Source organism: Taudactylus pleione, unplaced genomic scaffold (assembly GCF_031769625.1).
Source record: "Taudactylus pleione unplaced genomic scaffold, aTauple2 ptg000652l, whole genome shotgun sequence".
Taxonomy (NCBI): Eukaryota; Metazoa; Chordata; class Amphibia; order Anura; family Myobatrachidae; genus Taudactylus; species Taudactylus pleione.
Genome location: NW_028285054.1, coordinates 2414464 through 2442228, shown reverse-complemented (window position 1 = coordinate 2442228; position 27765 = coordinate 2414464). Strand labels below are relative to the sequence as shown.

At 38.2% G+C, this 27765-nt stretch overlaps 23 non-coding genes across 23 annotated transcripts; all 23 read right to left on the bottom strand.

The window, feature by feature from the left end:
* Positions 1 to 298: 298 nt before the first annotated feature.
* On the bottom strand, positions 299 to 598 carry LOC148478495 (signal recognition particle RNA). The gene has a single exon (XR_015872224.1).
* Positions 599 to 1530: 932 nt separating this feature from the next.
* Positions 1531 to 1830, bottom strand: LOC148478494 (signal recognition particle RNA). Its single transcript, XR_015872100.1, has one exon.
* A 932-nt stretch (positions 1831 to 2762) lies between these two features.
* LOC148478493 (signal recognition particle RNA) lies at positions 2763 to 3062 on the bottom strand. Its single transcript, XR_015872083.1, has one exon.
* Positions 3063 to 3995: 933 nt separating this feature from the next.
* LOC148478492 (signal recognition particle RNA) lies at positions 3996 to 4295 on the bottom strand. Its single transcript, XR_015872108.1, has one exon.
* Positions 4296 to 5227: 932 nt separating this feature from the next.
* Positions 5228 to 5527, bottom strand: LOC148478491 (signal recognition particle RNA). Its single transcript, XR_015872231.1, has one exon.
* Positions 5528 to 6459: 932 nt separating this feature from the next.
* LOC148478490 (signal recognition particle RNA) lies at positions 6460 to 6759 on the bottom strand. Its single transcript, XR_015872209.1, has one exon.
* A 933-nt stretch (positions 6760 to 7692) lies between these two features.
* Positions 7693 to 7992, bottom strand: LOC148478489 (signal recognition particle RNA). The gene has a single exon (XR_015872141.1).
* A 932-nt stretch (positions 7993 to 8924) lies between these two features.
* Positions 8925 to 9224, bottom strand: LOC148478488 (signal recognition particle RNA). The gene has a single exon (XR_015872233.1).
* Positions 9225 to 10157: 933 nt separating this feature from the next.
* On the bottom strand, positions 10158 to 10457 carry LOC148478487 (signal recognition particle RNA). The gene has a single exon (XR_015872217.1).
* Positions 10458 to 11390: 933 nt separating this feature from the next.
* Positions 11391 to 11690, bottom strand: LOC148478486 (signal recognition particle RNA). Its single transcript, XR_015872140.1, has one exon.
* A 932-nt stretch (positions 11691 to 12622) lies between these two features.
* LOC148478485 (signal recognition particle RNA) lies at positions 12623 to 12922 on the bottom strand. The gene has a single exon (XR_015872099.1).
* A 933-nt stretch (positions 12923 to 13855) lies between these two features.
* LOC148478484 (signal recognition particle RNA) lies at positions 13856 to 14155 on the bottom strand. The gene has a single exon (XR_015872128.1).
* Positions 14156 to 15087: 932 nt separating this feature from the next.
* On the bottom strand, positions 15088 to 15387 carry LOC148478483 (signal recognition particle RNA). The gene has a single exon (XR_015872150.1).
* A 932-nt stretch (positions 15388 to 16319) lies between these two features.
* LOC148478482 (signal recognition particle RNA) lies at positions 16320 to 16619 on the bottom strand. The gene has a single exon (XR_015872232.1).
* A 933-nt stretch (positions 16620 to 17552) lies between these two features.
* Positions 17553 to 17852, bottom strand: LOC148478481 (signal recognition particle RNA). The gene has a single exon (XR_015872216.1).
* A 933-nt stretch (positions 17853 to 18785) lies between these two features.
* Positions 18786 to 19085, bottom strand: LOC148478480 (signal recognition particle RNA). The gene has a single exon (XR_015872139.1).
* A 932-nt stretch (positions 19086 to 20017) lies between these two features.
* LOC148478479 (signal recognition particle RNA) lies at positions 20018 to 20317 on the bottom strand. The gene has a single exon (XR_015872097.1).
* A 933-nt stretch (positions 20318 to 21250) lies between these two features.
* LOC148478478 (signal recognition particle RNA) lies at positions 21251 to 21550 on the bottom strand. Its single transcript, XR_015872127.1, has one exon.
* Positions 21551 to 22482: 932 nt separating this feature from the next.
* On the bottom strand, positions 22483 to 22782 carry LOC148478477 (signal recognition particle RNA). The gene has a single exon (XR_015872149.1).
* A 933-nt stretch (positions 22783 to 23715) lies between these two features.
* On the bottom strand, positions 23716 to 24005 carry LOC148478476 (signal recognition particle RNA). The gene has a single exon (XR_015872339.1).
* Positions 24006 to 24934: 929 nt separating this feature from the next.
* Positions 24935 to 25234, bottom strand: LOC148478475 (signal recognition particle RNA). The gene has a single exon (XR_015872028.1).
* Positions 25235 to 26166: 932 nt separating this feature from the next.
* On the bottom strand, positions 26167 to 26466 carry LOC148478474 (signal recognition particle RNA). The gene has a single exon (XR_015872132.1).
* Positions 26467 to 27399: 933 nt separating this feature from the next.
* Positions 27400 to 27689, bottom strand: LOC148478473 (signal recognition particle RNA). The gene has a single exon (XR_015872338.1).
* Between the last annotated feature and the right edge of the window lie 76 nt (positions 27690 to 27765).

The following is a 27765-nucleotide window of genomic DNA, read 5'->3' as shown; positions in this document are numbered from 1 at the left end:
AAAAACTTTATTTAAATAGTAACTGTGTAGTTAGCAACAAATGGGTTACTGTATATAGTCAGTGGGAAATGGGTAACTTTAATGTTCATCACTATTTTTGCTTACAAAATGATGCACATCATCTAAGAATGACAGTTCTGAAAAAAAAAATACTCAATAAAATAACACAAGAAAACTTACAGTAATGATACAATGGAGCTGTGTTGTTCATACTGCTCTATATACAAATTATAATAAATATTTTTTACCACTCTGGTATCAAATTATCATAAAAATTAATGAGTAAAACAACATAATAAAGAAACTGTGTTGTGCTTTGTTGTCCAGGCTGCTCTACACTGGCTATTCACAGGTGCAATCCCACTACTGATAAGCACAGGGGGTTTGACCTGCTCTGTTTCCAACCTGGGCAGGGTCACCTCTTTTTAAGCAACCTGGTAGCTCTGAGCTCCCCCAGAGTCACCATATTGATGCTGAACTTAGTGTGGACACCCAATCAACATAGCTCAATAGGGACCAGAACTTCTGGACTCAAACACTCCTCCAGCCTCAGCCTCCCAAGTAACTGGGATTACAGACACACACCACAGTGCCCGGCAATGAAAACAGCCTGCTCTCTAACATAGGAATCTCTCTCAGTGTGATGTCATTACAATGAGAAAAACAGCTTATCAATGCCATCTACTGGCCATTACTATAACTACATCCTTTATATTTTAATGGCCAATGGCTTATTTAGATTTTGTATAGCCTTTTGCATTATGAGCGAATACTCTGCCTAAATATAAATGTGCACAGCTCATGCCACTGTGCCCCACAATCGCTCATCCATTAGTTTTACTGGTATATATTTTTTAAAGCTTATTCCACTATCTAACTCTTGCTTTGTGCTATTCCACTCACCTCTATCCCTCTCCTCACATCATTGCCTCTATCCCCATCCACATATCTCACTCCAACCACATCACATGCAAAACATCCCTAACTAACATGATTTCACTGGTTGGTAAGTCACTGATGCCCACAAGAAAAACAGCACCCATGTCTCCTTAAATACTCTGTGCAGAAGTCATTATTTTGATGATCTGATGGGACAAGTGCATGAAGCTGGAGCCATAAAAGTGGTAAATGTGCGAGTATGGGACCAGCCTACAGAATTCTAGTAGAATATTTATATTTCATCATAATGGACATTATATAATAACAGTATTATGTTCATGGGCAAATGATAAAAAAACTTTATTTAAATAGTAACTGTGTAGTTAGCAACAAATGGGTTACTGTATATAGTCAGTGGGAAATGGGTAACTTTAATGTTCATCATTATTTTTGCTTACAAAATGATGCACATCATCTAAGAATGACAGTTCTGAAAAAAAAAAAACTCAATAATATAAAACAAGAAAACTTACAGTAATGATACAATGGAGCTGTGTTGTTCATGCTGCTCTATATACAAATTATAATAAATATTTTTTACCACTCTGGTATCAAATTATCATAAAAATTAATGAGTAAAACAACATAATAAAGAAACTGTGTTGTGCTTTGTTGTCCAGGCTGCTCTACACTGGCTATTCACAGGTGCAATCCCACTACTGATAAGCACAGGGGGTTTGACCTGCTCTGTTTCCAACCTGGGCCAGGTCACCTCTTTTTAAGCAACCTGGTAGCTCTGAGCTCCCCCAGAGTCACCATATTGACGCTGAACATAGTGTGGACACCCAATCAACATAGCTCAATGGGGACCAGAACACCTGGACTCAAACACTCCTCCAGCCTCAGCCTCCCAAGTAACTGGGATTACAGACACACACCACAGTGCCCGGCAACAAAAACAGCCTGCTCTCTAACATAGGAATCTCTCTCAGTGTGATGTCATTACAATGAGAAAAACAGCTTATCAATGCCATCTACTGGCCATTACTATAACTACATCCTTTATATTTTAATGGCCAATGGCTTATTTAGATTTTGTATAGCCTTTTGCATTATGAGCGAATACTCTGCCTAAATATAAATGTGCACTGCTCATGCCACTGTGACCAATAATCGCTCATCCATTAATTTTACTGGTATATATTTTTTTAAAGCTTATTCCACTATCTAACTCTTGCTTTGTGCTATTCCGCTCACCTCTATCCCTCTCCTCACATCATTGCCTCTATCCCCATCCACATATCTCACTCCAACCACATCACATGCAAAACATCCCTAACTAACATGATTTCACTGGTTGGTAAGTCACTGATGCCCACAAGAAAAACAGCACCCATGTCTCCTTAAATACTCTGTGCAGAAGTCATTATTTTGATGATCTGATGGGACATGTGCATGAAGCTGGAGCCATAAAAGTGGTAAATGTGCGAGTATGGGACCAGCCTACAGGATTCTAGTAGAATATTTATATTTCATCATAATGGACATTATATAATAACAGTATTATGTTCATGGGCAAATGATAAAAAAACTTTATTTAAATAGTAACTGTGTAGTTAGCAACAAATGGGTTACTGTATATAGTCAGTGGGAAATGGGTAACTTTAATGTTCATCATTATTTTTGCTTACAAAATGATGCACATCATCTAAGAATGACAGTTCTGAAAAAAAAATACTCAATAATATAAAACAAGAAAACTTACAGTAATGATACAATGGAGCTGTGTTGTTCATGCTGCTCTATATACAAATTATAATAAATATTTTTTACCACTCTGGTATCAAATTATCATAAAAATTAATGAGTAAAACAACATAATAAAGAAACTGTATTGTGCTTTGTTGTCCAGGCTGCTCTACACTGGCTATTCACAGGTGCAATCCCACTACTGATAAGCACAGGGGGTTTGACCTGCTCTGTTTCCAACCTGGGCCAGGTCACCTCTTTTTAAGCAACCTGGTAGCTCTGAGCTCCCCCAGAGTCACCATATTGACGCTGAACATAGTGTGGACACCCAATCAACATAGCTCAATGGGGACCAGAACACCTGGACTCAAACACTCCTCCAGCCTCAGCCTCCCAAGTAACTGGGATTACAGACACACACCACAGTGCCCGGCAACGAAAACAGCCTGCTCTCTAACATAGGAATCTCTCTCAGTGTGATGTCATTACAATGAGAAAAACAGCTTATCAATGCTATCTACTGGCCATTACTATAACTACATCCTTTATATTTTAATGGCCAATGGCTTATTTAGATTTTGTATAGCCTTTTGCATTATGAGTGAATACTCTGCCTAAATATAAATGTGCACTGCTCATGCCACTGTGACCAACAATCGCTCATGCATTAATTTTACTGGTATATATTTTTTTAAAGCTTATTCCACTATCTAACTCTTGCTTTGTGCTATTCCGCTCACCTCTATCCCTCTCCTCACATCATTGCCTCTATCCCCATCCACATATCTCACTCCAACCACATCACATGCAAAACATCCCTAACTAACATGATTTCACTGGTTGGTAAGTCACTGATGCCCACAAGAAAAACAGCACCCATGTCTCCTTAAATACTCTGTGCAGAAGTAATTATTTTGATGATCTGATGGGACATGTGCATGAAGCTGGAGCCATAAAAGTGGTAAATGTGCGAGTATGGGACCAGCCTACAGAATTCTAGTAGAATATTTATATTTCATCTTACTGGACATTATATAATAACAGTATTATGTTCATGGGCAAATGATAAAAAAACTTTATTTAAATAGTAACTGTGTAGTTAGCAACAAATGGGTTACCGTATATAGTCAGTGGGAAATGGGTAACTTTAATGTTCATCATTATTTTTGCTTACAAAATGATGCACATCATCTAAGAATGACAGTTCTGAAAAAAAAAATACTCAATAATATAAAACAAGAAAACTTACAGTAATGATACAATGGAGCTGTGTTGTTCATGCTGCTCTATATACAAATTATAATAAATATTTTTTACCACTCTGGTATCAAATTATCATAAAAATTAATGAGTAAAACAACATAATAAAGAAACTGTGTTGTGCTTTGTTGTCCAGGCTGCTCTACACTGGCTATTCACAGGTGCAATCCCACTACTGATAAGCACAGGGGGTTTGACCTGCTCTGTTTCCAACCTGGGCCGGTTCACCTCTTTTTAAGCAACCTGGTAGCTCTGAGCTCCCCCAGAGTCACCATATTGACGTTGAACTTAGTGTGGACACCCAATCAACATAGCTCAATGGGGACCAGAACACCTGGACTCAAACACTCCTCCAGCCTCAGCCTCCCAAGTAACTGGGATTACAGACACACACCACAGTGCCCGGCAATGAAAACAGCCTGCTCTCTAACATAGGAATCTCTCTCAGTGTGATGTCATTACAATGAGAAAAACAGCTTATCAAAGCCATCTACTGGCCATTACTATAACTACATCCTTTATATTTTAATGGCCAATGGCTTATTTAGATTTTGTATAGCCTTTTGCATTATGAGCGAATACTCTGCCTAAATATAAATGTGCACAGCTCATGCCACTGTGCCCCACAATCGCTCATCCATTAGTTTTACTGGTATATATTTTTTAAAGCTTATTCCACTATCTAACTCTTGCTTTGTGCTATTCCACTCACCTCTATCCCTCTCCTCACATCATTGCCTCTATCCCCATCCACATATCTCACTCCAACCACATCACATGCAAAACATCCCTAACTAACATGATTTCACTAGTTGGTAAGTCACTGATGCCCACAAGAAAAACAGCACCCATGTCTCCTTAAATATTCTGTGCAGAAGTCATTATTTTGATGATCTGATGGGACATGTGCATGATGCTGGAGCCATAAAAGTGGTAAATGTGCGAGTATGGGACCAGCCTACAGAATTCTAGTAGAATATTTATATTTCATCATACTGGACATTATATAATAACAGTATTATGTTCATGGGCAAATGATAAAAAAACTTTATTTAAATAGTAACTGTGTAGTTAGCAACAAATGGGTTACTGTATATAGTCAGTGGGAAATGGGTAACTTTAATGTTCATCACTATTTTTGCTTACAAAATGATGCACATCATCTAAGAATGACAGTTCTGAAAAAAAAAATACTCAATAATATAAAACAAGAAAACTTACAGTAATGATACAATGGAGCTGTGTTGTTCATGCTGCTCTATATACAAATTATAATAAATATTTTTTACCACTCTGGTATCAAATTATCATAAAAATTAATGAGTAAAACAACATAATAAAGAAACTGTGTTGTGCTTTGTTGTCCAGGCTGCTCTACACTGGCTATTCACAGGTGCAATCCCACTACTGATAAGCACAGGGGGTTTGACCTGCTCTGTTTCCAACCTGGGCCGGGTCACTTCTTTTTAAGCAACCTGGTAGCTCTGAGCTCCCCCAGAGTCACCATATTGATGCTGAACTTAGTGTGGACACCCAATCAACATAGCTCAATAGGGACCAGAACTTCTGGACTCAAACACTCCTCCAGCCTCAGCCTCCCAAGTAACTGGGAGTACAGACACACACCACAGTGCCCGGCAATGAAAACAGCCTGCTCTCTAACATAGGAATCTCTCTCAGTGTGATGTCATTACAATGAGAAAAACAGCTTATCAATGCCATCTACTGGCCATTACTATAACTACATCCTTTATATTTTAATGGCCAATGGCTTATTTAGATTTTGTATAGCCTTTTGCATTATGAGCGAATACTCTGCCTAAATATAAATGTGCACAGCTCATGCCACTGTGCCCCACAATCGCTCATCCATTAGTTTTACTGGTATATATTTTTTAAAGCTTATTCCACTATCTAACTCTTGCTTTGTGCTATTCCACTCACCTCTATCCCTCTCCTCACATCATTGCCTCTATCCCCATCCACATATCTCACTCCAACCACATCACATGCAAAACATCCCTAACTAACATGATTTCACTGGTTGGTAAGTCACTGATGCCCACAAGAAAAACAGCACCCATGTCTCCTTAAATACTCTGTGCAGAAGTCATTATTTTGATGATCTGATGGGACATGTGCATGAAGCTGGAGCCATAAAAGTGGTAAATGTGCGAGTATGGGACCAGCCTACAGAATTCTAGTAGAATATTTATATTTCATCATACTGGACATTATATAATAACAGTATTATGTTCATGGGCAAATGATAAAAAAACTTTATTTAAATAGTAACTGTGTAGTTAGCAACAAATGGGTTACTGTATATAGTCAGTGGGAAATGGGTAACTTTAATGTTCATCATTATTTTTGCTTACAAAATGATGCACATCATCTAAGAATGACAGTTCTGAAAAAAAAAATACTCAATAATATAAAACAAGAAAACTTACAGTAATGATACAATGGAGCTGTGTTGTTCATGCTGCTCTATATACAAATTATAATAAATATTTTTTACCACTCTGGTATCAAATTATCATAAAAATTAATGAGTAAAACAACATAATAAAGAAACTGTGTTGTGCTTTGTTGTCCAGGCTGCTCAACACTGGCTATTCACAGGTGCAATCCCACTACTGATAAGCACAGGGGGTTTGACCTGCTCTGTTTCCAACCTGGGCCGGTTCACCTCTTTTTAAGCAACCTGGTAGCTCTGAGCTCCCCCAGAGTCACCATATTGACATTGAACTTAGTGTGGACACCCAATCAACATAGCTCAATGGGGACCAGAACACCTGGACTCAAACACTCCTCTAGCCTCAGCCTCCCAAGTAACTGGGATTACAGACACACACCACAGTGCCCGGCAATGAAAACAGCCTGCTCTCTAACATAGGAATCTCTCTCAGTGTGATGTCATTACAATGAGAAAAACAGCTTATCAATGCCATCTACTGGCCATTACTATAACTACATCCTTTATATTTTAATGGCCAATGGCTTATTTAGATTTTGTATAGCCTTTTGCATTATGAGCGAATACTCTGCCTAAATATAAATGTGCACAGCTCATGCCACTGTGCCCCACAATCGCTCATCCATTAGTTTTACTGGTATATATTTTTTAAAGCTTATTCCACTATCTAACTCTTGCTTTGTGCTATTCCACTCACCTCTATCCCTCTCCTCACATCATTGCCTCTATCCCCATCCACATATCTCACTCCAACCACATCACATGCAAAACATCCCTAACTAACATGATTTCACTGGTTGGTAAGTCACTGATGCCCACAAGAAAAACAGCACCCATGTCTCCTTAAATACTCTGTGCAGAAGTCATTATTTTGATGATCTGATGGGACATGTGCATGATGCTGGAGCCATAAAAGTGGTAAATGTGCGAGTATGGGACCAGCCTACAGAATTCTAGTAGAATATTTATATTTCATCATACTGGACATTATATAATAACAGTATTATGTTCATGGGCAAATGATAAAAAAAACTTTATTTAAATAGTAACTGTGTAGTTAGCAACAAATGGGTTACTGTATATAGTCAGTGGGAAATGGGTAACTTTAATGTTCATCACTATTTTTGCTTACAAAATGATGCACATCATCTAAGAATGACAGTTCTGAAAAAAAAAATACTCAATAAAATAACACAAGAAAACTTACAGTAATGATACAATGGAGCTGTGTTGTTCATACTGCTCTATATACAAATTATAATAAATATTTTTAACCACTCTGGTATCAAATTATCATAAAAATTAATGAGTAAAACAACATAATAAAGAAACTGTGTTGTGCTTTGTTGTCCAGGCTGCTCTACACTGGCTATTCACAGGTGCAATCCCACTACTGATAAGCACAGGAGGTTTGACATGCTCTGTTTCCAACCGGGGCCGGTTCACCTCTTTTTAAGCAACCTGGTAGCTCTGAGCTCCCCCAGAGTCACCATATTGATGCTGAACTTAGTGTGGACACCCAATCAACATAGCTCAATGGGGACCAGAACTCCTGGACTCAAACACTCCTCCAGCCTCAGCCTCCCAAGTAACTGGGATTACAGACACACACCACAGTGCCCGGCAATGAAAACAGCCTGCTCTCTAACATAGGAATCTCTCTCAGTGTGATGTCAATACAATGAGAAAAACAGCTTATCAATGCCATCTACTGGCCATTACTATAACTACATCCTTTATATTTTAATGGCCAATGGCTTATTTAGATTTTGTATAGCCTTTTGCATTATGAGTGAATACTCTGCCTAAATATAAATGTACACTGCTCATGCCACTGTGCCCAACAATCGCTCATCCATTAATTTTACTGGTATATATTTTTTAAAGCTTATTCCACTATCTAACTCTTGCTTTGTGCTATTCCGCTCACCTCTATCCCTCTCCTCACATCATTGCCTCTATCCCCATCCACATATCTCACTCCAACCACATCACATGCAAAACATCCCTAACTAACATGATTTCACTGTTTGGTAAGTCACTGATGCCCACAAGAAAAACAGCACCCATGTCTCCTTAAATACTCTGTGCAGAAGTCATTATTTTGATGATCTGATGGGACATGTGCATGAAGCTGGAGCCATAAAAGTGGTAAATGTGCGAGTATGGGACCAGCCTACAGAATTCTAGTAGAATATTTATATTTCATCATAATGGACATTATATAATAACAGTATTATGTTAATGGGCAAATGATAAAAAAACTTTATTTAAATAGTAACTGTGTAGTTAGCAACAAATGGGTTACTGTATATAGTCAGTGGGAAATGGGTAACTTTAATGTTCATCATTATTTTTGCTTACAAAATTATGCACATCATCTAAGAATGACAGTTCTGAAAAAAAAAATACTCAATAATATAAAACAAGAAAACTTACAGTAATGATACAATGGAGCTGTGTTGTTCATGCTGCTCTATATACAAATTATAATAAATATTTTTTACCACTCTGGTATCAAATTATCATAAAAATTAATGAGTAAAACAACATAATAAAGAAACTGTGTTGTGCTTTGTTGTCCAGGCTGCTCTACACTGGCTATTCACAGGTGCAATCCCACTACTGATAAGCACAGGGGGTTTGACCTGCTCTGTTTCCAACCTGGGCCAGGTCAATTCTTTTTAAGCAACCTGGTAGCTCTGAGCTCCCCCAGAGTCACCATATTGACGCTGAACATAGTGTGGACACCCAATCAACATAGCTCAATGGGGACCAGAACACCTGGACTCAAACACTCCTCCAGCCTCAGCCTCCCAAGTAACTGGGATTACAGACACACACCACAGTGCCCGGCAACGAAAACAGCCTGCTCTCTAACATAGGAATCTCTCTCAGTGTGATGTCATTACAATGAGAAAAACAGCTTATCAATGCTATCTACTGGCCATTACTATAACTACATCCTTTATATTTTAGTGGCCAATGGCTTATTTAGATTTTGTATAGCCTTTTGCATTATGAGCGAATACTCTGCCTAAATATAAATGTGCACTGCTCATGCCACTGTGACCAACAATCGCTCATCCATTAATTTTACTGGTATATATTTTTTTAAAGCTTATTCCACTATCTAACTCTTGCTTTGTGCTATTCCGCTCACCTCTATCCCTCTCCTCACATCATTGCCTCTATCCCCATCCACATATCTCACTCCAACCACATCACATGCAAAACATCCCTAACTAACATGATTTCACTGGTTGGTAAGTCACTGATGCCCACAAGAAAAACAGCACCCATGTCTCCTTAAATACTCTGTGCAGAAGTCATTATTTTGATGATCTGATGGGACATGTGCATGAAGCTGGAGCCATAAAAGTGGTAAATGTGCGAGTATGGGACCAGCCTACAGAATTCTAGTAGAATATTTATATTTCATCATACTGGACATTATATAATAACAGTATTATGTTCATGGGCAAATGATAAAAAAACTTTATTTAAATAGTAACTGTGTAGTTAGCAACAAATGGGTTACTGTATATAGTCAGTGGGAAATGGGTAACTTTAATGTTCATCATTATTTTTGCTTACAAAATGATGCACATCATCTAAGAATGACAGTTCTGAAAAAAAAAATACTCAATAATATAAAACAAGAAAACTTACAGTAATGATACAATGGAGCTGTGTTGTTCATGCTGCTCTATATACAAATTATAATAAATATTTTTTACCACTCTGGTATCAAATTATCATAAAAATTAATGAGTAAAACAACATAATAAAGAAACTGTGTTGTGCTTTGTTGTCCAGGCTGCTCTACACTGGCTATTCACAGGTGCAATCCCACTACTGATAAGCACAGGGGGTTTGACCTGCTCTGTTTCCAACCTGGGCCGGTTCACCTCTTTTTAAGCAACCTGGTAGCTCTGAGCTCCCCCAGAGTCACCATATTGACATTGAACTTAGTGTGGACACCCAATCAACATAGCTCAATGGGGACCAGAACACCTGGACTCAAACACTCCTCTAGCCTCAGCCTCCCAAGTAACTGGGATTACAGACACACACCACAGTGCCTGGCAATGAAAACAGCCTGCTCTCTAACATAGGAATCTCTCTCAGTGTGATGTCATTACAATGAGAAAAACAGCTTATCAATGCCATCTACTGGCCATTACTATAACTACATCCTTTATATTTTAATGGCCAATGGCTTATTTAGATTTTCTATAGCCTTTTGCATTATGAGCGAATACTCTGCCTAAATATAAATGTGCACAGCTCATGCCACTGTGCCCCACAATCGCTCATCCATTAGTTTTACTGGTATATATTTTTTAAAGCTTATTCCACTATCTAACTCTTGCTTTGTGCTATTCCACTCACCTCTATCCCTCTCCTCACATCATTGCCTCTATCCCCATCCACATATCTCACTCCAACCACATCACATGCAAAACATCCCTAACTAACATGATTTCACTGGTTGGTAAGTCACTGATGCCCACAAGAAAAACAGCACCCATGTCTCCTTAAATACTCTGTGCAGAAGTCATTATTTTGATGATCTGATGGGACATGTGCATGATGCTGGAGCCATAAAAGTGGTAAATGTGCGAGTATGGGACCAGCCTACAGAATTCTAGTAGAATATTTATATTTCATCATACTGGACATTATATAATAACAGTATTATGTTCATGGGCAAATGATAAAAAAAACTTTATTTAAATAGTAACTGTGTAGTTAGCAACAAATGGGTTACTGTATATAGTCAGTGGGAAATGGGTAACTTTAATGTTCATCACTATTTCTGCTTACAAAATGATGCACATCATCTAAGAATGACAGTTCTGAAAAAAAAAATACTCAATAAAATAACACAAGAAAACTTACAGTAATGATACAATGGAGCTGTGTTGTTCATACTGCTCTATATACAAATTATAATAAATATTTTTAACCACTCTGGTATCAAATTATCATAAAAATTAATGAGTAAAACAACATAATAAAGAAACTGTGTTGTGCTTTGTTGTCCAGGCTGCTCTACACTGGCTATTCACAGGTGCAATCCCACTACTGATAAGCACAGGAGGTTTGACATGCTCTGTTTCCAACCGGGGCCGGTTCACCTCTTTTTAAGCAACCTGGTAGCTCTGAGCTCCCCCAGAGTCACCATATTGATGCTGAACTTAGTGTGGACACCCAATCAACATAGCTCAATGGGGACCAGAACTCCTGGACTCAAACACTCCTCCAGCCTCAGCCTCCCAAGTAACTGGGATTACAGACACACACCACAGTGCCCGGCAATGAAAACAGCCTGCTCTCTAACATAGGAATCTCTCTCAGTGTGATGTCATTACAATGAGAAAAACAGCTTATCAATGCCATCTACTGGCCATTACTATAACTACATCCTTTATATTTTAATGGCCAATGGCTTATTTAGATTTTGTATAGCCTTTTGCATTATGAGCGAATACTCTGCCTAAATATAAATGTACACTGCTCATGCCACTGTGCCCAACAATCGCTCATCCATTAATTTTACTGGTATATATTTTTTAAAGCTTATTCCACTATCTAACTCTTGCTTTGTGCTATTCCGCTCACCTCTATCCCTCTCCTCACATCATTGCCTCTATCCCCATCCACATATCTCACTCCAACCACATCACATGCAAAACATCCCTAACTAACATGATTTCACTGTTTGGTAAGTCACTGATGCCCACAAGAAAAACAGCACCCATGTCTCCTTAAATACTCTGTGCAGAAGTCATTATTTTGATGATCTGATGGGACATGTGCATGAAGCTGGAGCCATAAAAGTGGTAAATGTGCGAGTATGGGACCAGCCTACAGAATTCTAGTAGAATATTTATATTTCATCATAATGGACATTATATAATAACAGTATTATGTTAATGGGCAAATGATAAAAAAACTTTATTTAAATAGTAACTGTGTAGTTAGCAACAAATGGGTTACTGTATATAGTCAGTGGGAAATGGGTAACTTTAATGTTCATCATTATTTTTGCTTACAAAATGATGCACATCATCTAAGAATGACAGTTCTGAAAAAAAAAATACTCAATAATATAAAACAAGAAAACTTACAGTAATGATACAATGGAGCTGTGTTGTTCATGCTGCTCTATATACAAATTATAATAAATATTTTTTACCACTCTGGTATCAAATTATCATAAAAATTAATGAGTAAAACAACATAATAAAGAAACTGTGTTGTGCTTTGTTGTCCAGGCTGCTCTACACTGGCTATTCACAGGTGCAATCCCACTACTGATAAGCACAGGGGGTTTGACCTGCTCTGTTTCCAACCTGGGCCAGGTCACCTCTTTTTAAGCAACCTGGTAGCTCTGAGCTCCCCCAGAGTCACCATATTGACGCTGAACATAGTGTGGACACCCAATCAACATAGCTCAATGGGGACCAGAACACCTGGACTCAAACACTCCTCCAGCCTCAGCCTCCCAAGTAACTGGGATTACAGACACACACCACAGTGCCCGGCAACGAAAACAGCCTGCTCTCTAACATAGGAATCTCTCTCAGTGTGATGTCATTACAATGAGAAAAACAGCTTATCAATGCTATCTACTGGCCATTACTATAACTACATCCTTTATATTTTAGTGGCCAATGGCTTATTTAGATTTTGTATAGCCTTTTGCATTATGAGCGAATACTCTGCCTAAATATAAATGTGCACTGCTCATGCCACTGTGACCAACAATCGCTCATCCATTAATTTTACTGGTATATATTTTTTTAAAGCTTATTCCACTATCTAACTCTTGCTTTGTGCTATTCCGCTCACCTCTATCCCTCTCCTCACATCATTGCCTCTATCCCCATCCACATATCTCACTCCAACCACATCACATGCAAAACATCCCTAACTAACATGATTTCACTGGTTGGTAAGTCACTGATGCCCACAAGAAAAACAGCACCCATGTCTCCTTAAATACTCTGTGCAGAAGTCATTATTTTGATGATCTGATGGGACATGTGCATGAAGCTGGAGCCATAAAAGTGGTAAATGTGCGAGTATGGGACCAGCCTACAGAATTCTAGTAGAATATTTATATTTCATCATACAGGACATTATATAATAACAGTATTATGTTCATGGGCAAATGATAAAAAAACTTTATTTAAATAGTAACTGTGTAGTTAGCAACAAATGGGTTACTGTATATAGTCAGTGGGAAATGGGTAACTTTAATGTTCATCACTATTTTTGCTTACAAAATGATGCACATCATCTAAGAATGACAGTTCTGAAAAAAAAAATACTCAATAAAATAACACAAGAAAACTTACAGTAATGATACAATGGAGCTGTGTTGTTCATACTGCTCTATATACAAATTATAATAAATATTTTTAACCACTCTGGTATCAAATTATCATAAAAATTAATGAGTAAAACAACATAATAAAGAAACTGTGTTGTGCTTTGTTGTCCAGGCTGCTCTACACTGGCTATTCACAGGTGCAATCCCACTACTGATAAGCACAGGGGGTTTGACATGCTCTGTTTCCAACATGGGCCGGTTCACCTCTTTTTAAGCAACCTGGTAGCTCTGAGCTCCCCCAGAGTCACCATATTGATGCTGAACTTAGTGTGGACACCCAATCAACATAGCTCAATGGGGACCAGAACTCCTGGACTCAAACACTCCTCCAGCCTCAGCCTCCCAAGTAACTGGGATTACAGACACACACCACAGTGCCCGGCAATGAAAACAGCCTGCTCTCTAACATAGGAATCTCTCTCAGTGTGATGTCATTACAATGAGAAAAACAGCTTATCAATGCCATCTACTGGCCATTACTATAACTACATCCTTTATATTTTAATGGCCAATGGCTTATTTAGATTTTGTATAGCCTTTTGCATTATGAGCGAATACTCTGCCTAAATATAAATGTGCACTGCTCATGCCACTGTGCCCCACAATCGCTCATCCATTAGTTTTACTGGTATATATTTTTTAAAGCTTATTCCACTATCTAACTCTTGCTTTGTGCTATTCCGCTCACCTCTATCCCTCTCCTCACATCATTGCCTCTATCCCCATCCACATATCTCACTCCAACCACATCACATGCAAAACATCCCTAACTAACATGATTTCACTGGTTGGTAAGTCACTGATGCCCACAAAAAAAACAGCACCCATGTCTCCTTAAATACTCTGTGCAGAAGTCATTATTTTGATGATCTGATGGGACATGTGCATGAAGCTGGAGCCATAAAAGTGGTAAATGTGCGAGTATGGGACCAGCCTACAGAATTCTAGTAGAATATTTATATTTCATCATAATGGACATTATATAATAACAGTATTATGTTCATGGGCAAATGATAAAAAAACTTTATTTAAATAGTAACTGTGTAGTTAGCAACAAATGGGTTACTGTATATAGTCAGAGGGAAATGGGTAACTTTAATGTTCATCATTATTTTTGCTTACAAAATGATGCACATCATCTAAGAATGACAGTTCTGAAAAAAAAAATGCTCAATAATATAAAACAAGAAAACTTACAGTAATGATACAATGGAGCTGTGTTGTTCATGCTGCTCTATATACAAATTATAATAAATATTTTTTACCACTCTGGTATCAAATTATCATAAAAATTAATGAGTAAAACAACATAATAAAGAAACTGTGTTGTGCTTTGTTGTCCAGGCTGCTCTACACTGGCTATTCACAAGTGCAATCCCACTACTGATAAGCACAGGGGGTTTGACCTGCTCTGTTTCCAACCTGGGCCAGGTCACCTCTTTTTAAGCAACCTGGTAGCTCTGAGCTCCCCCAGAGTCACCATATTGACGCTGAACATAGTGTGGACACCCAATCAACATAGCTCAATGGGGACCAGAACACCTGGACTCAAACACTCCTCCAGCCTCAGCCTCCCAAGTAACTGGGATTACAGACACACACCACAGTGCCCGGCAATGAAAACAGCCTGCTCTCTAACATAGGAATCTCTCTCAGTGTGATGTCATTACAATGAGAAAAACAGCTTATCAATGCCATCTACTGGCCATTACTATAACTACATCCTTTATATTTTAATGGCCAATGGCTTATTTAGATTTTGTATAGCCTTTTGCATTATGAGTGAATACTCTGCCTAAATATAAATGTACACTGCTCATGCCACTGTGCCCAACAATCGCTCATCCATTAATTTTACTGGTATATATTTTTTAAAGCTTATTCCACTATCTAACTCTTGCTTTGTGCTATTCCGCTCACCTCTATCCCTCTCCTCACATCATTGCCTCTATCCCCATCCACATATCTCACTCCAACCACATCACATGCAAAACATCCCTAACTAACATGATTTCACTGTTTGGTAAGTCACTGATGCCCACAAGAAAAACAGCACCCATGTCTCCTTAAATACTCTGTGCAGAAGTCATTATTTTGATGATCTGATGGGACATGTGCATGAAGCTGGAGCCATAAAAGTGGTAAATGTGCGAGTATGGGACCAGCCTACAGAATTCTAGTAGAATATTTATATTTCATCATAATGGACATTATATAATAACAGTATTATGTTAATGGGCAAATGATAAAAAAACTTTATTTAAATAGTAACTGTGTAGTTAGCAACAAATGGGTTACTGTATATAGTCAGTGGGAAATGGGTAACTTTAATGTTCATCATTATTTTTGCTTACAAAATTATGCACATCATCTAAGAATGACAGTTCTGAAAAAAAAAATACTCAATAATATAAAACAAGAAAACTTACAGTAATGATACAATGGAGCTGTGTTGTTCATGCTGCTCTATATACAAATTATAATAAATATTTTTTACCACTCTGGTATCAAATTATCATAAAAATTAATGAGTAAAACAACATAATAAAGAAACTGTGTTGTGCTTTGTTGTCCAGGCTGCTCTACACTGGCTATTCACAGGTGCAATCCCACTACTGATAAGCACAGGGGGTTTGACCTGCTCTGTTTCCAACCTGGGCCAGGTCAATTCTTTTTAAGCAACCTGGTAGCTCTGAGCTCCCCCAGAGTCACCATATTGACGCTGAACATAGTGTGGACACCCAATCAACATAGCTCAATGGGGACCAGAACACCTGGACTCAAACACTCCTCCAGCCTCAGCCTCCCAAGTAACTGGGATTACAGACACACACCACAGTGCCCGGCAACGAAAACAGCCTGCTCTCTAACATAGGAATCTCTCTCAGTGTGATGTCATTACAATGAGAAAAACAGCTTATCAATGCTATCTACTGGCCATTACTATAACTACATCCTTTATATTTTAGTGGCCAATGGCTTATTTAGATTTTGTATAGCCTTTTGCATTATGAGCGAATACTCTGCCTAAATATAAATGTGCACTGCTCATGCCACTGTGACCAACAATCGCTCATCCATTAATTTTACTGGTATATATTTTTTTAAAGCTTATTCCACTATCTAACTCTTGCTTTGTGCTATTCCGCTCACCTCTATCCCTCTCCTCACATCATTGCCTCTATCCCCATCCACATATCTCACTCCAACCACATCACATGCAAAACATCCCTAACTAACATGATTTCACTGGTTGGTAAGTCACTGATGCCCACAAGAAAAACAGCACCCATGTCTCCTTAAATACTCTGTGCAGAAGTCATTATTTTGATGATCTGATGGGACATGTGCATGAAGCTGGAGCCATAAAAGTGGTAAATGTGCGAGTATGGGACCAGCCTACAGAATTCTAGTAGAATATTTATATTTCATCATACTGGACATTATATAATAACAGTATTATGTTCATGGGCAAATGATAAAAAAACTTTATTTAAATAGTAACTGTGTAGTTAGCAACAAATGGGTTACTGTATATAGTCAGTGGGAAATGGGTAACTTTAATGTTCATCATTATTTTTGCTTACAAAATGATGCACATCATCTAAGAATGACAGTTCTGAAAAAAAAAATACTCAATAATATAAAACAAGAAAACTTACAGTAATGATACAATGGAGCTGTGTTGTTCATGCTGCTCTATATACAAATTATAATAAATATTTTTTACCACTCTGGTATCAAATTATCATAAAAATTAATGAGTAAAACAACATAATAAAGAAACTGTGTTGTGCTTTGTTGTCCAGGCTGCTCTACACTGGCTATTCACAGGTGCAATCCCACTACTGATAAGCACAGGGGGTTTGACCTGCTCTGTTTCCAACCTGGGCCGGTTCACCTCTTTTTAAGCAACCTGGTAGCTCTGAGCTCCCCCAGAGTCACCATATTGACATTGAACTTAGTGTGGACACCCAATCAACATAGCTCAATGGGGACCAGAACACCTGGACTCAAACACTCCTCTAGCCTCAGCCTCCCAAGTAACTGGGATTACAGACACACACCACAGTGCCTGGCAATGAAAACAGCCTGCTCTCTAACATAGGAATCTCTCTCAGTGTGATGTCATTACAATGAGAAAAACAGCTTATCAATGCCATCTACTGGCCATTACTATAACTACATCCTTTATATTTTAATGGCCAATGGCTTATTTAGATTTTCTATAGCCTTTTGCATTATGAGCGAATACTCTGCCTAAATATAAATGTGCACAGCTCATGCCACTGTGCCCCACAATCGCTCATCCATTAGTTTTACTGGTATATATTTTTTAAAGCTTATTCCACTATCTAACTCTTGCTTTGTGCTATTCCACTCACCTCTATCCCTCTCCTCACATCATTGCCTCTATCCCCATCCACATATCTCACTCCAACCACATCACATGCAAAACATCCCTAACTAACATGATTTCACTGGTTGGTAAGTCACTGATGCCCACAAGAAAAACAGCACCCATGTCTCCTTAAATACTCTGTGCAGAAGTCATTATTTTGATGATCTGATGGGACATGTGCATGATGCTGGAGCCATAAAAGTGGTAAATGTGCGAGTATGGGACCAGCCTACAGAATTCTAGTAGAATATTTATATTTCATCATACTGGACATTATATAATAACAGTATTATGTTCATGGGCAAATGATAAAAAAAACTTTATTTAAATAGTAACTGTGTAGTTAGCAACAAATGGGTTACTGTATATAGTCAGTGGGAAATGGGTAACTTTAATGTTCATCACTATTTCTGCTTACAAAATGATGCACATCATCTAAGAATGACAGTTCTGAAAAAAAAAATACTCAATAAAATAACACAAGAAAACTTACAGTAATGATACAATGGAGCTGTGTTGTTCATACTGCTCTATATACAAATTATAATAAATATTTTTAACCACTCTGGTATCAAATTATCATAAAAATTAATGAGTAAAACAACATAATAAAGAAACTGTGTTGTGCTTTGTTGTCCAGGCTGCTCTACACTGGCTATTCACAGGTGCAATCCCACTACTGATAAGCACAGGAGGTTTGACATGCTCTGTTTCCAACCGGGGCCGGTTCACCTCTTTTTAAGCAACCTGGTAGCTCTGAGCTCCCCCAGAGTCACCATATTGATGCTGAACTTAGTGTGGACACCCAATCAACATAGCTCAATGGGGACCAGAACTCCTGGACTCAAACACTCCTCCAGCCTCAGCCTCCCAAGTAACTGGGATTACAGACACACACCACAGTGCCCGGCAATGAAAACAGCCTGCTCTCTAACATAGGAATCTCTCTCAGTGTGATGTCATTACAATGAGAAAAACAGCTTATCAATGCCATCTACTGGCCATTACTATAACTACATCCTTTATATTTTAATGGCCAATGGCTTATTTAGATTTTGTATAGCCTTTTGCATTATGAGCGAATACTCTGCCTAAATATAAATGTACACTGCTCATGCCACTGTGCCCAACAATCGCTCATCCATTAATTTTACTGGTATATATTTTTTAAAGCTTATTCCACTATCTAACTCTTGCTTTGTGCTATTCCGCTCACCTCTATCCCTCTCCTCACATCATTGCCTCTATCCCCATCCACATATCTCACTCCAACCACATCACATGCAAAACATCCCTAACTAACATGATTTCACTGTTTGGTAAGTCACTGATGCCCACAAGAAAAACAGCACCCATGTCTCCTTAAATACTCTGTGCAGAAGTCATTATTTTGATGATCTGATGGGACATGTGCATGAAGCTGGAGCCATAAAAGTGGTAAATGTGCGAGTATGGGACCAGCCTACAGAATTCTAGTAGAATATTTATATTTCATCATAATGGACATTATATAATAACAGTATTATGTTAATGGGCAAATGATAAAAAAACTTTATTTAAATAGTAACTGTGTAGTTAGCAACAAATGGGTTACTGTATATAGTCAGTGGGAAATGGGTAACTTTAATGTTCATCATTATTTTTGCTTACAAAATGATGCACATCATCTAAGAATGACAGTTCTGAAAAAAAAAATACTCAATAATATAAAACAAGAAAACTTACAGTAATGATACAATGGAGCTGTGTTGTTCATGCTGCTCTATATACAAATTATAATAAATATTTTTTACCACTCTGGTATCAAATTATCATAAAAATTAATGAGTAAAACAACATAATAAAGAAACTGTGTTGTGCTTTGTTGTCCAGGCTGCTCTACACTGGCTATTCACAGGTGCAATCCCACTACTGATAAGCACAGGGGGTTTGACCTGCTCTGTTTCCAACCTGGGCCAGGTCACCTCTTTTTAAGCAACCTGGTAGCTCTGAGCTCCCCCAGAGTCACCATATTGACGCTGAACATAGTGTGGACACCCAATCAACATAGCTCAATGGGGACCAGAACACCTGGACTCAAACACTCCTCCAGCCTCAGCCTCCCAAGTAACTGGGATTACAGACACACACCACAGTGCCCGGCAACGAAAACAGCCTGCTCTCTAACATAGGAATCTCTCTCAGTGTGATGTCATTACAATGAGAAAAACAGCTTATCAATGCTATCTACTGGCCATTACTATAACTACATCCTTTATATTTTAGTGGCCAATGGCTTATTTAGATTTTGTATAGCCTTTTGCATTATGAGCGAATACTCTGCCTAAATATAAATGTGCACTGCTCATGCCACTGTGACCAACAATCGCTCATCCATTAATTTTACTGGTATATATTTTTTTAAAGCTTATTCCATTATCTAACTCTTGCTTTGTGCTATTCCGCTCACCTCTATCCCTCTCCTCACATCATTGCCTCTATCCCCATCCACATATCTCACTCCAACCACATCACATGCAAAACATCCCTAACTAACATGATTTCACTGGTTGGTAAGTCACTGATGCCCACAAGAAAAACAGCACCCATGTCTCCTTAAATACTCTGTGCAGAAGTCATTATTTTGATGATCTGATGGGACATGTGCATGAAGCTGGAGCCATAAAAGTGGTAAATGTGCGAGTATGGGACCAGCCTACAGAATTCTAGTAGAATATTTATATTTCATCATACAGGACATTATATAATAACAGTATTATGTTCATGGGCAAATGATAAAAAAACTTTATTTAAATAGTAACTGTGTAGTTAGCAACAAATGGGTTACTGTATATAGTCAGTGGGAAATGGGTAACTTTAATGTTCATCACTATTTTTGCTTACAAAATGATGCACATCATCTAAGAATGACAGTTCTGAAAAAAAAAATACTCAATAAAATAACACAAGAAAACTTACAGTAATGATACAATGGAGCTGTGTTGTTCATACTGCTCTATATACAAATTATAATAAATATTTTTAACCACTCTGGTATCAAATTATCATAAAAATTAATGAGTAAAACAACATAATAAAGAAACTGTGTTGTGCTTTGTTGTCCAGGCTGCTCTACACTGGCTATTCACAGGTGCAATCCCACTACTGATAAGCACAGGGGGTTTGACATGCTCTGTTTCCAACATGGGCCGGTTCACCTCTTTTTAAGCAACCTGGTAGCTCTGAGCTCCCCCAGAGTCACCATATTGATGCTGAACTTAGTGTGGACACCCAATCAACATAGCTCAATGGGGACCAGAACTCCTGGACTCAAACACTCCTCCAGCCTCAGCCTCCCAAGTAACTGGGATTACAGACACACACCACAGTGCCCGGCAATGAAAACAGCCTGCTCTCTAACATAGGAATCTCTCTCAGTGTGATGTCATTACAATGAGAAAAACAGCTTATCAATGCCATCTACTGGCCATTACTATAACTACATCCTTTATATTTTAATGGCCAATGGCTTATTTAGATTTTGTATAGCCTTTTGCATTATGAGCGAATACTCTGCCTAAATATAAATGTGCACTGCTCATGCCACTGTGCCCCACAATCGCTCATCCATTAGTTTTACTGGTATATATTTTTTAAAGCTTATTCCACTATCTAACTCTTGCTTTGTGCTATTCCGCTCACCTCTATCCCTCTCCTCACATCATTGCCTCTATCCCCATCCACATATCTCACTCCAACCACATCACATGCAAAACATCCCTAACTAACATGATTTCACTGGTTGGTAAGTCACTGATGCCCACAAAAAAAACAGCACCCATGTCTCCTTAAATACTCTGTGCAGAAGTCATTATTTTGATGATCTGATGGGACATGTGCATGAAGCTGGAGCCATAAAAGTGGTAAATGTGCGAGTATGGGACCAGCCTACAGAATTCTAGTAGAATATTTATATTTCATCATAATGGACATTATATAATAACAGTATTATGTTCATGGGCAAATGATAAAAAAACTTTATTTAAATAGTAACTGTGTAGTTAGCAACAAATGGGTTACTGTATATAGTCAGAGGGAAATGGGTAACTTTAATGTTCATCATTATTTTTGCTTACAAAATGATGCACATCATCTAAGAATGACAGTTCTGAAAAAAAAAATGCTCAATAATATAAAACAAGAAAACTTACAGTAATGATACAATGGAGCTGTGTTGTTCATGCTGCTCTATATACAAATTATAATAAATATTTTTTACCACTCTGGTATCAAATTATCATAAAAATTAATGAGTAAAACAACATAATAAAGAAACTGTGTTGTGCTTTGTTGTCCAGGCTGCTCTACACTGGCTATTCACAAGTGCAATCCCACTACTGATAAGCACAGGGGGTTTGACCTGCTCTGTTTCCAACCTGGGCCAGGTCACCTCTTTTTAAGCAACCTGGTAGCTCTGAGCTCCCCCAGAGTCACCATATTGACGCTGAACATAGTGTGGACACCCAATCAACATAGCTCAATGGGGACCAGAACACCTGGACTCAAACACTCCTCCAGCCTCAGCCTCCCAAGTAACTGGGATTACAGACACACACCACAGTGCCCGGCAATGAAAACAGCCTGCTCTCTAACATAGGAATCTCTCTCAGTGTGATGTCATTACAATGAGAAAAACAGCTTATCAATGCTATCTACTGGCCATTACTATAACTACATCCTTTATATTTTAGTGGCCAATGGCTTATTTAGATTTTGTATAGCCTTTTGCATTATGAGCGAATACTCTGCCTAAATATAAATGTGCACTGCTCATGCCACTGTGACCAACAATCGCTCATCCATTAATTTTACTGGTATATATTTTTTTAAAGCTTATTCCACTATCTAACTCTTGCTTTGTGCTATTCCGCTCACCTCTATCCCTCTCCTCACATCATTGCCTCTATCCCCATCCACATATCTCACTCCAACCACATCACATGCAAAACATCCCTAACTAACATGATTTCACTGGTTGGTAAGTCACTGATGCCCACAAGAAAAACAGCACCCATGTCTCCTTAAATACTCTGTGCAGAAGTCATTATTTTGATGATCTGATGGGACATGTGCATGAAGCTGGAGCCATAAAAGTGGTAAATGTGCGAGTATGAGACCAGCCTACAGAATTCTAGTAGAATATTTATATTTCATCATAGAGGACATTATATAATAACAGTATTATGTTCATGGGCAAATGATAAAAAAACTTTATTTAAATAGTAACTGTGTAGTTAGCAACAAATGGGTTACTGTATATAGTCAGTGGGAAATGGGTAACTTTAATGTTCATCATTATTTTTGCTTACAAAATGATGCACATCATCTAAGAATGACAGTTCTGAAAAAAAAAATACTCAATAATATAAAACAAGAAAACTTACAGTAATGATACAATGGAGCTGTGTTGTTCATGCTGCTCTATATACAAATTATAATAAATATTTTTTACCACTCTGGTATCAAATTATCATAAAAATTAATGAGTAAAACAACATAATAAAGAAACTGTGTTGTGCAGGCTGCTCTACACTGGCTATTCACAGGTGCAATCCCACTACTGATAAGCACAGGGGGTTTGACATGCTCTGTTTCCAACCTGGGCCGGTTCACCTCTTTTTAAGTAACCTGGTAGCTCTGAGCTCCCCCAGAGTCACCATATTGATGCTGAACTTAGTGTGGACACCCAATCAACATAGCTCAATGGGGACCAGAACTCCTGGACTCAAACACTCCTCCAGCCTCAGCCTCCCAAGTAACTGGGATTACAGACACACACCACAGTGCCCGGCAATGAAAACAGCCTGCTCTCTAACATAGGAATCTCTCTCAGTGTGATGTCATTACAATGAGAAAAACAGCTTATCAATGCCATCTACTGGCCATTACTATAACTACATCCTTTATATTTTAATGGCCAATGGCTTATTTAGATTTTGTATAGCCTTTTGCATTATGAGCGAATACTCTGCCTAAATATAAATGTGCACTGCTCATGCCACTGTGCCCCACAATCGCTCATCCATTAGTTTTACTGGTATATATTTTTTAAAGCTTATTCCACTATCTAACTCTTGCTTTGTGCTATTCCGCTCACCTCTATCCCTCTCCTCACATCATTGCCTCTATCCCCATCCACATATCTCACTCCAACCACATCACATGCAAAACATCCCTAACTAACATGATTTCACTGGTTGGTAAGTCACTGATGCCAACAAAAAAAACAGCACCCATGTCTCCTTAAATACTCTGTGCAGAAGTCATTATTTTGATGATCTGATGGGACATGTGCATGAAGCTGGAGCCATAAAAGTGGTAAATGTGCGAGTATGGGACCAGCCTACAGAATTCTAGTAGAATATTTATATTTCATCATAATGGACATTATATAATAACAGTATTATGTTCATGGGCAAATGATAAAAAAACTTTATTTAAATAGTAACTGTGTAGTTAGCAACAAATGGGTTACTGTATATAGTCAGTGGGAAATGGGTAACTTTAATGTTCATCATTATTTTTGCTTACAAACTGATGCACATCATCTAAGAATGACAGTTCTGAAAAAAAAAATACTCAATATAAAACAAGAAAACTTACAGTAATGATACAATGGAGCTGTGTTGTTCATGCTGCTCTATATACAAATTATAATAAATATTTTTAACCACTCTGGTATCAAATTATCATAAAAATTAATGAGTAAAACAACATATTAAAGAAACTGTGTTGTGCTTTGTTGTCCAGGCTGCTCTACACTGGCTATTCACAGGTGCAATCCCACTACTGATAAGCACAGGGGGTTTGACATGCTCTGTTTCCAACCTGGGCCGGTTCACCTCTTTTTAAGCAACCTGGTAGCTCTGAGCTCCCCCAGAGTCACCATATTGATGCTGAACTTAGTGTGGACACCCAATCAACATAGCTCAATGGGGACCAGAACTCCTGGACTCAAACACTCCTCCAGCCTCAGCCTCCCAAGTAACTGGGATTACAGACACACACCACAGTGCCCGGCAATGAAAACAGCCTGCTCTCTAACATAGGAATCTCTCTCAGTGTGATGTCATTACAATGAGAAAAACAGCTTATCAATGCCATCTACTGGCCATTACTATAACTACATCCTTTATATTTTAATGGCCAATGGCTTATTTAGATTTTGTATAGCCTTTTGCATTATGAGCGAATACTCTGCCTAAATATAAATGTGCACTGCTCATGCCACTGTGCCCCACAATCGCTCATCCATTAGTTTTACTGGTATATATTTTTTAAAGCTTATTCCACTATCTAACTCTTGCTTTGTGCTATTCCGCTCACCTCTATCCCTCTCCTCACATCATTGCCTCTATCCCCATCCACATATCTCACTCCAACCACATCACATGCAAAACATCCCTAACTAACATGATTTCACTGGTTGGTAAGTCACTGATGCCCACAAAAAAAACAGCACCCATGTCTCCTTAAATACTCTGTGCAGAAGTCATTATTTTGATGATCTGATGGGACATGTGCATGAAGCTGGAGCCATAAAAGTGGTAAATGTGCGAGTATGGGACCAGCCTACAGAATTCTAGTAGAATATTTATATTTCATCATAATGGACATTATATAATAACAGTATTATGTTCATGGGCAAATGATAAAAAAACTTTATTTAAATAGTAACTGTGTAGTTAGCAACAAATGGGTTACTGTATATAGTCAGTGGGAAATGGGTAACTTTAATGTTCATCATTATTTTTGCTTACAAAATGATGCACATCATCTAAGAATGACAGTTCTGAAAAAAAAAATACTCAATAATATAAAACAAGAAAACTTACAGTAATGATACAATGGAGCTGTGTTGTTCATGCTGCTCTATATACAAATTATAATAAATATTTTTTACCACTCTGGTATCAAATTATCATAAAAATTAATGAGTAAAACAACATAATAAAGAAACTGTGTTGTGCTTTGTTGTCCAGGCTGCTCTACACTGGCTATTCACAGGTGCAATCCCACTACTGATAAGCACAGGGGGTTTGACCTGCTCTGTTTCCAACCTGGGCCAGGTCACCTCTTTTTAAGCAACCTGGTAGCTCTGAGCTCCCCCAGAGTCACCATATTGACGCTGAACATAGTGTGGACACCCAATCAACATAGCTCAATGGGGACCAGAACACCTGGACTCAAACACTCATCCAGCCTCAGCCTCCCAAGTAACTGGGATTACAGACACACACCACAGTGCCCGGCAACGAAAACAGCCTGCTCTCTAACATAGGAATCTCTCTCAGTGTGATGTCATTACAATGAGAAAAACAGCTTATCAATGCTATCTACTGGCCATTACTATAACTACATCCTTTATATTTTAGTGGCCAATGGCTTATTTAGATTTTGTATAGCCTTTTGCATTATGAGCGAATACTCTGCCTAAATATAAATGTGCACAGCTCATGCCACTGTGCCCCACAATCGCTCATCCATTAATTTTACTGGTATATATTTTTTTAAAGCTTATTCCACTATCTAACTCTTGCTTTGTGCTATTCCGCTCACCTCTATCCCTCTCCTCACATCATTGCCTCTATCCCCATCCACATATCTCACTCCAACCACATCACATGCAAAACATCCCTAACTAACATGATTTCACTGGTTGGTAAGTCACTGATGCCCACAAGAAAAACAGCACCCATGTCTCCTTAAATACTCTGTGCAGAAGTCATTATTTTGATGATCTGATGGGACATGTGCATGAAGCTGGAGCCATAAAAGTGGTAAATGTGCGAGTATGAGACCAGCCTACAGAATTCTAGTAGAATATTTATATTTCATCATAGAGGACATTATATAATAACAGTATTATGTTCATGGGCAAATGATAAAAAAACTTTATTTAAATAGTAACTGTGTAGTTAGCAACAAATGGGTTACTGTATATAGTCAGTGGGAAATGGGTAACTTTAATGTTCATCATTATTTTTGCTTACAAAATGATGCACATCATCTAAGAATGACAGTTCTGAAAAAAAAAATACTCAATAATATAAAACAAGAAAACTTACAGTAATGATACAATGGAGCTGTGTTGTTCATGCTGCTCTATATACAAATTATAATAAATATTTTTTACCACTCTGGTATCAAATTATCATAAAAATTAATGAGTAAAACAACATAATAAAGAAACTGTGTTGTGCAGGCTGCTCTACACTGGCTATTCACAGGTGCAATCCCACTACTGATAAGCACAGGGGGTTTGACATGCTCTGTTTCCAACCTGGGCCGGTTCACCTCTTTTTAAGTAACCTGGTAGCTCTGAGCTCCCCCAGAGTCACCATATTGATGCTGAACTTAGTGTGGACACCCAATCAACATAGCTCAATGGGGACCAGAACTCCTGGACTCAAACACTCCTCCAGCCTCAGCCTCCCAAGTAACTGGGATTACAGACACACACCACAGTGCCCGGCAATGAAAACAGCCTGCTCTCTAACATAGGAATCTCTCTCAGTGTGATGTCATTACAATGAGAAAAACAGCTTATCA